Source organism: Periplaneta americana, chromosome 4 (genome assembly GCF_040183065.1).
Source record: "Periplaneta americana isolate PAMFEO1 chromosome 4, P.americana_PAMFEO1_priV1, whole genome shotgun sequence".
NCBI lineage: Eukaryota > Metazoa > Arthropoda > Insecta > Blattodea > Blattidae > Periplaneta > Periplaneta americana.
In genome coordinates this window covers 148,664,933-148,672,548 of record NC_091120.1, presented here as the reverse complement: position 1 = coordinate 148,672,548, position 7,616 = coordinate 148,664,933, and positions in this window count along the sequence as shown.

Here is a 7,616-nt window from a genome sequence, read left to right as displayed (position 1 = left end):
GGCACACTGAACGGCCGAATATTTGTTAGGCCGTATACGGCCGGATACCGGACGACCGACAGAAGAGCCGATCGATCGTCCACTGGAGCCGACGCTTCGGCCGTCAATTACCAGTTGTATGTCCTCGTGCTACATGCTTATACTTAATACATACTGTACATACATACATACATACATACATACATAAAGCCACCGGCGTGAATCAGTCGGTTAAGGTGCTTGCCTGCCGGTCTGAAGTTGCGCTCGGGCGCGGTTCGATCCTCACTTGGGCTGATTACCTGGTTGGACTTTTCCGAGGATTTCCCCAACCGTAACTTGAATGTCAGGTAATCTATGGCGAATCCTCGGCTTATCTCGCCAAATATCATATCGCTATCACCAATCTCATCGACGCTAAATAACCTCGTAGTTGATACAGCGTCATTAAATAACCAACTAAAATTTACATACATACATACATGCATACATACATACATACATACATACATACATACATACATACATACATACATACATACATACATACATACAAATGGCTTTTAAGGAACGACGAAAATATAGGGTATATCCGATGCTTAGAGAAAGGTGTCGCCTGGGTAATTTTCATCATCTACGCCTACACAATAAACTTCTAGAGGATAGTGCTATGTTTTTCGATTACTATCGGATGAATGTTGATACATTACAATAGCTATATTTTAAATGTAATTCGTCCATCAATCTCAAAATGGTCAAATTTCAGAGAATTTGTACCACCTGAGAAACGTTTGCCGATGATCTTAAGGTAAGTAGTACATGAATAATAATTTGTTAAGCCTTAAAAATTTTATTTCACTTGTTTAACGACAAAAAAAAAAAAAAAACATACACAAGAACTAATTAATTTTTCGGTGTTCATGGCGAAATTTATGGAAACAGTCACCACGTGTTGCCCTGTTCGGCCGAATGAGACCGGAAAATCCCATCTGAATTGGATCGAATCGGCATTCGGCTGTCTTCGGCCGCAAACGGCCGAATAGGGCGAGTGTAATGGACGCGCGCCAATGCATTCTCTTGTTGTGGGATCATTCGGCCGTGTACGACCGTAAACGGCCGAGTTGTTATTCGGCCGAATTCGGTTCCAGTGGACGGCCAGCCTCAAGCAATGCGATAAGGAAGAGCGGGCGACAGGAAAGGTCACGAGATAGTTTGAATGATATTCAAGAGTACAGTCGGAAGAGAAACGACATCTATATAATCAGTCTTGAGTTGTGATAGTTACATTATAGAGTTGGGCAACACGATTCTTTTTCAGAAGTCGATTCCAACGATTCAATCATATATTACGAATCGATTCTAACGATTCGTTCACGATTCTTCCAGTCTGCGATTCCAACTATTCTTTTGAATCGTCAACGAGTTCACGATTCTTCCTAGTCTGCGATTCCAACGATTCTTTTGAACCGTCAACGAGTTCACGATTCTTCCTAGTCTGCGATTCCAACGATTCGTCAACGAATGACTTAAGGTAAGCGTTTTTTTTTTTTGTACAGGACACTTTCCTTTGCAAACCACGGGTAGAACAAAAACGTTCTACATCTCTCGCATAGATGGCATAAGAGGCGAGACATTGGATTGTCTCTTTCTCATTGGCTATAACCATTCATCATGACCTCCATTGGTCTACAAAATCATTCAAATCAGTGCTTCTTAATTATAATTTATCAACTGAACCTTATTATCAAGTATATTTTTTGCATTACATCTCTATTTAACCATGTAAATTTCAGGTTCGTGTTCATTATTTCTCACACTTAACAAATGCAGTATTTTGATTTCACTCTCGCTCGGGAGCATTCGGCACGGATCGGAAATGTCCGCTGACAGGTTACATCAAACAAGTACAGTATATAGAATCGCGGGTTGCGATACCGATTCGTTGCTATTCTTTTGAACGACGATTCGTTGATACCACGAATCGATTCTTACGATTCTTTATTATTAGTCGTTCGAATGAACGATTCGTTCACGAATCGACCCAACTCTATAACACATTACGACTTTAGTTTGTTCCATTGCATGTGAATGCGTGTCTTGTATCGCACGGTATTATTATTTCAATCGTAAACATACGTTGCGCATTTAATTAGCTTCGAATTTTTCTCTTGCTACGTTCTTATTTCCACAGCGATGGTCCACACCTGTGGAGTAACGGTCAGCGCATCTGGCCGCGAAACCAGGTGGCCCGGGTTCGATTCCCGGTCGGGGCAAGTTACCTGGTTGAGGTTTTTTCCGGGGTTTTCCCTCAACCCAAGATGAGCAAATGCTGGGTAACTTTCGGTGCTGGACCCCGGACTCATTTCACCGGCATTATCACCATCTCATTCAGACGCTAAATAACCTAAGCTGTTGATGAAGCGTCGTAAAATAACCTACTAAAAAAAAAAAATAAATCCACAGCGATGTCCTCATCTTTTCATTTTCTTGGAAGAGACAGTACTTCCATCGGCTCGCACTTCTCTCCCCCTTGGTGTGCCTACATACACACATCAAAACAGACAGTAACGCCACCATTGCTTTTCGGTAATCGTTCCTTGCGCGAGCTATACTGGGTGTTCATTTCAAAGTGTGTCATGACGTCACTGTTGTTGGGTAACCGATTTGAAGCGAGTTTCAGCTTATATGTTAGAGAAGTTGCCTATTATTTAAGGCGTTCTTCAATCTGAACTTGAGAACGTGTACGGTATAACTTGAACGTCGTAGCAACAGATGGCGGTCTGTACGGTCTGTGTGCTACCATAACCTCTTTCGAACTGTGTTTTGCGCCGGCAAGTCGTAAGCAGGGTATTTGTTATCATCGGTTGCGTACGGTAACATTCCACAACACAAATCAAATGCTCCGTGTCCATGTTGACCGTCGAAGTTAATGTCAACAAATACGTAAGTAATCGTCTTAATCCTCTCCCCATATCCCGAAGTACGTATTTCCAAACAGTTCACATTCCTGCCACTACCGGCGTTACCGTACGTATCGGTACGTACTCTTCAGAATGAACGCCGTACTTGCTAGGCAACTTCTCTGCCTCATAGGTTATACACCTCTGCGGAAGTGTAGGAAGATTGAATTCTCTAGGCTCATCGGCTAGCCACATGACGGCATACAGCGAGTCATGCACACTTTGAACTGAACACCCAGTAGTACGCTGTATGCACATTTTATATCCCTTGCTAGCGCTAAACATGTGTCTCAGACTACATACGCTGACTGCTAGCGAATCCTGAGATAACAGGGAGATAAGAAGAGGCGAACAGAAGACACTCCCAGTGTCTATGGAAGGAAGTTGCTTTCCTGCTCGATCTGTTAATCTGTACGAGCGAGAATTTCTTTCGTGTGTCACGTATATGGAATGGATGTTGCTCGGTTTACTATACAAGAGCAAATAACTATTATTCAAATTATTTTTTTCCAAATTAAAGTTCAAATTTATCAACATTTTCCTTTAAATGGAATAATTCAGACTACAGTTACCCGAAATGACAATGAACTCGTGCGGGGGTACAGTTCAGTTAGTTAGTTAGTTAGTGGGGTTTAAAAAGGGCGCGTAAGCTACTATGACTATTTGCGCCCTTGGTACAGTTCAGTATAGCATAAGTTAGGATTTAGCCTGCATAAATTTTACCCAGACATGATTAATAATATTAGTTAGAATAACAGCGACGAAAATAATACCAATAAAATAGTAATATCAATTAAATAATAATAATAATAATAATAATAATAATAATAATAATAATAATACATTCTATTATAAGCTGAAATTGGGTCAACGAGACGAGTAGATATTTTAGCGTACAATGCTGACACTAAACAGGGCATCATTGTGGACCCCACGATACGTTTTGAAGTAGAATGTCATCAGCCAGCCGAGGTTCACCTTGAGAAGAAGTCGACCTCTGAGCCTACAGTCAACTATTTCAAGCTGAAATATGCCTTAATTCACGTTGAGGTATTCGGCTTGCTCATAGGTGCTCGAGGGACTATACCAGCTTTTCTCGAAAAATTTCGACGGCAATTTGCTCTGCCAACATCTCTGAGGGATGACATTGTGATAATTGTGTTAAAAAAATCCTGCCAAATCCTAATTAATCACATGGTGCCATATTAAGAGCAATTGTAATTTTTGACGCCCTTTTCTTTGTTTCCCTTCTTTAAAATTTAACATCTATGTTTACATATGTGTATTAATTTTTTGAGGATATACTGAGTCCGTAAGGGCTACCCTCAATGGGGGCAGTTCAATATTATTATTATTATTATTATTATTATTATTATTATTATTATTATTATTATTATTATTCCATTTAGCGAGTAGGACAGCAACACAATAAAGTATGTAAGCATATTGTAATCAGAAATAACCGGAAGCCAAGGTTGCGGGTTCGATCCAGGGCAGGTCGATGGTATTTAACTGTGCTTATATGCGACACTCTCATGTTAGTAGATTTACTGGCATGTAAAAGAACTTCTGCGGGACAAAATTCCGGCACACCGGCGACGCTGATATAACCTCAACAATTGCGAGCGTCGTTAAATAAAAAGTAAAATTTAACTGGAAGTCCAGGAAGAAGTTCATTGTGCGAAAGGAGGCAGCTAATTGGGGAGGAAAAATGAATCTGAAAATATACATCCGACCATCCTCTTCGAATCTTCTAACACATAACTAGAGGTAATTGATGCTACGAAAACAAAACATCTATGAGCCAACCATTCCTTATTTCCGGGATAAATGTAATATTTTTTTTGTTGTTGGTTATTTTACGACACTATATCAACTGCTGTGGTTATCTAGTGTCTGAATGTTATGAAGATGATAATGCCAGTGAAATAAGTCCAGGGTTCAGCGCCGAAATTTAACCACATTTACTCTTAATGGGTTGAGGGAAAACCCCTGAAAAAGACTCAACCAGGTGATTTGTCCCGACCAGGATTTCAACCCGGGGCCGCTCGCTTCACGGTGAGGCACTCTAACCGTTACTCCACATCAGTGGACTAAAAACAATATTAATATTAATAGTAAAGTATTGTATTAATACAAATTTAATTACAGGCCTCCTTTTTGGTGCTAGAGGTACCTACCGCAAGAAAATGTTTCGTTCCATAACGAGGGATATATAATTTTGAGAAATCTTTAGTGAGAGAGATAGTGGCAACTACAATAAAGTACACTGAGAACTTGTTTTTGTGGAACACATACCATTTAATTATTAAGAAATTTATCTATTTATATTTCTGTTAATGTTTACTCTTCTATATATTTTAACCCAATAAAAATAAACATTGTATGAAATTGTTGTTTTACTATTCAATGTCTAAGAACAAACCACATCTGGGGTCTGATGTATAAAATAAAATGAATATTAGTGACATAAATTCGTATAAAATTAGTTAAAATTAATAGAATAATTAAATATAATATAGTCACACAGACAATTTTAGGGGCTACTTCATTTTGAAAACTAAGAATGCATAAATTGCTTAGCTCGGGATCATTTTTCAATACTTATTTGTATTATTCTTATGTATTCTGTGACTCTGATCCTGAAGTGCAAATAAGATTTTTTGGAACATTTTCCAGACGTTAAAGTTCTTAGTTGTCTCACAGGGCATATCTTGTTAAAAATTGAGAGAGATTGGAAATATACAAGATAAAATCGTAGGAAGTGACATATTTTGACGCAGGACAATGTGGCATGAAAATAAATAAATAAATAAATAAATAAATAAATAAATAAATAAATAAATAAATAAATAAATAAATAAATAAATAAAGAGTAAGTCAGTAGAAAATAAATAAATGAGTGAGTAACTGAGTAAGTACCGGTAAGTAAATCAATAAATGAAAGAGTGAGTTAATTAAGTAATTAATTAATGAAAGAGGTAACGAACTAACGAATGAACAAATGAATGAATAAATTAAAAAATTAGTCATTGAATGAATGAATTTATTTATTTATTTATTTATTTATTAATTAATAAATGAATGGGTGAGTGATAGAATAATTTAATTAATCAATGTACGAATGAATGAGTGAATTTATAAATAAATTATTGAATTATGAATAAATGGTTGAATGAATGAATGTATTAATTAATTAATTAATTGATAATTAAATGAATAAAAAATTAATAAGTACGTATGTAAGTAATAAATAAACAATAAATAAAAAACTAATTAATAATAAGTAAATAAATAAAATGACAATACTTGAAATAAATAAACTCAAGTACCTAAGTAAATAAAGAAATACCATTTTCAATAAGCCAATAGCTCTTCGCAGCACCACAAATTTTATTTCGCACACATGACTTTATTGGGTGTATTATTTTATTTCTATTTCTATAGTTGTAATTATATTCTGTATTCTGTATATTTACATTTAAATAAATAAATAAATAAATAAATAAATAAATAAATAAAATTGTCAGAGAACAGTATCCACAACAATATCCTTATCTTTCATATATTTAACAGATTTGTCAACTACTTGCAAATTTGGTGATTCTTTCACAAACATCCATTAAAAATATGGTAAATTGAGATCATCTATCATACCAAAAAATTAAATATTCAAATACAGAATCATACGATCTGAAACCTTTTCTATGATTCACTGTCACAACTAATTAACAGTTGTGTAATATTAAAAGAAATGAATTTCTCGCGTTTTTACATATTGCATTAAAAAGGCACAAAAGATTTCTAAAAAAATTAAAAAAGAAAAAAAAAAGTAAAATCTGGATACGAGTACATGGTTATGCCCTCGAAACGGATGACTCTAACCCGTATCTTCTAGGCGTCTAGGTTACGAAAACTTTACCCATACAAGTATATTCTTTCGTCTGTTGAAACAAGAAACGGCGCGCCGGGCACAAACGCGCCTTCGGAACCTTGATCGCTGTCGTCAAACACAAATTTCATTTTGACTCGTGAGCACTGAGTATCTGAAACCGTGTTTCCAACGTAGAAAACCCGTAGAGCAAGGCCACGTTTTTTTTTTTTCATTCGCAGAATTGAAACATCGCTGCAGATAGCGTCATTAAACATTTAATAAAAGATATTTTAATTAATTTTTCCTGACTTACAAGGTGTCCCGTTTATCTTGTGGACCTATTATAACTTTTTTGTTTGGATAGGTATTGGAATTTTTGTTTTTGAGAGCTAACGAGAGGCTAACATGAGTGTAGAGATTTGGTGCATGTAACTGCATTATAAGTACAAGATACACGTGACGTCATCAATTTTTCAAATAGCACTAGGCCTACGTACTTTAATCATGTTGGATTGATTACACACATTAAGACGAGTTTAAAAATGTATCACAATGTCACCTACCCAATCAATAACAACAAAATGCAGAATGAATGACATCAGAATGTGCCGTTTGTTGCGGTGCTCCATTCATTTGAGCAACAGGCTACAACGTGTGCATAATGCGTGCGTCCGTTATATTTGTAATATTCGTAAGTATGATCATGTTTCCCCGTCTTTCCAAACTCTGTCTTGGCTAAGGCTAAGCGATCGACGAGCCCTGCATTCTCTTGTTCTCTTATTTCAAATTCTGCGCACCGCTACCCC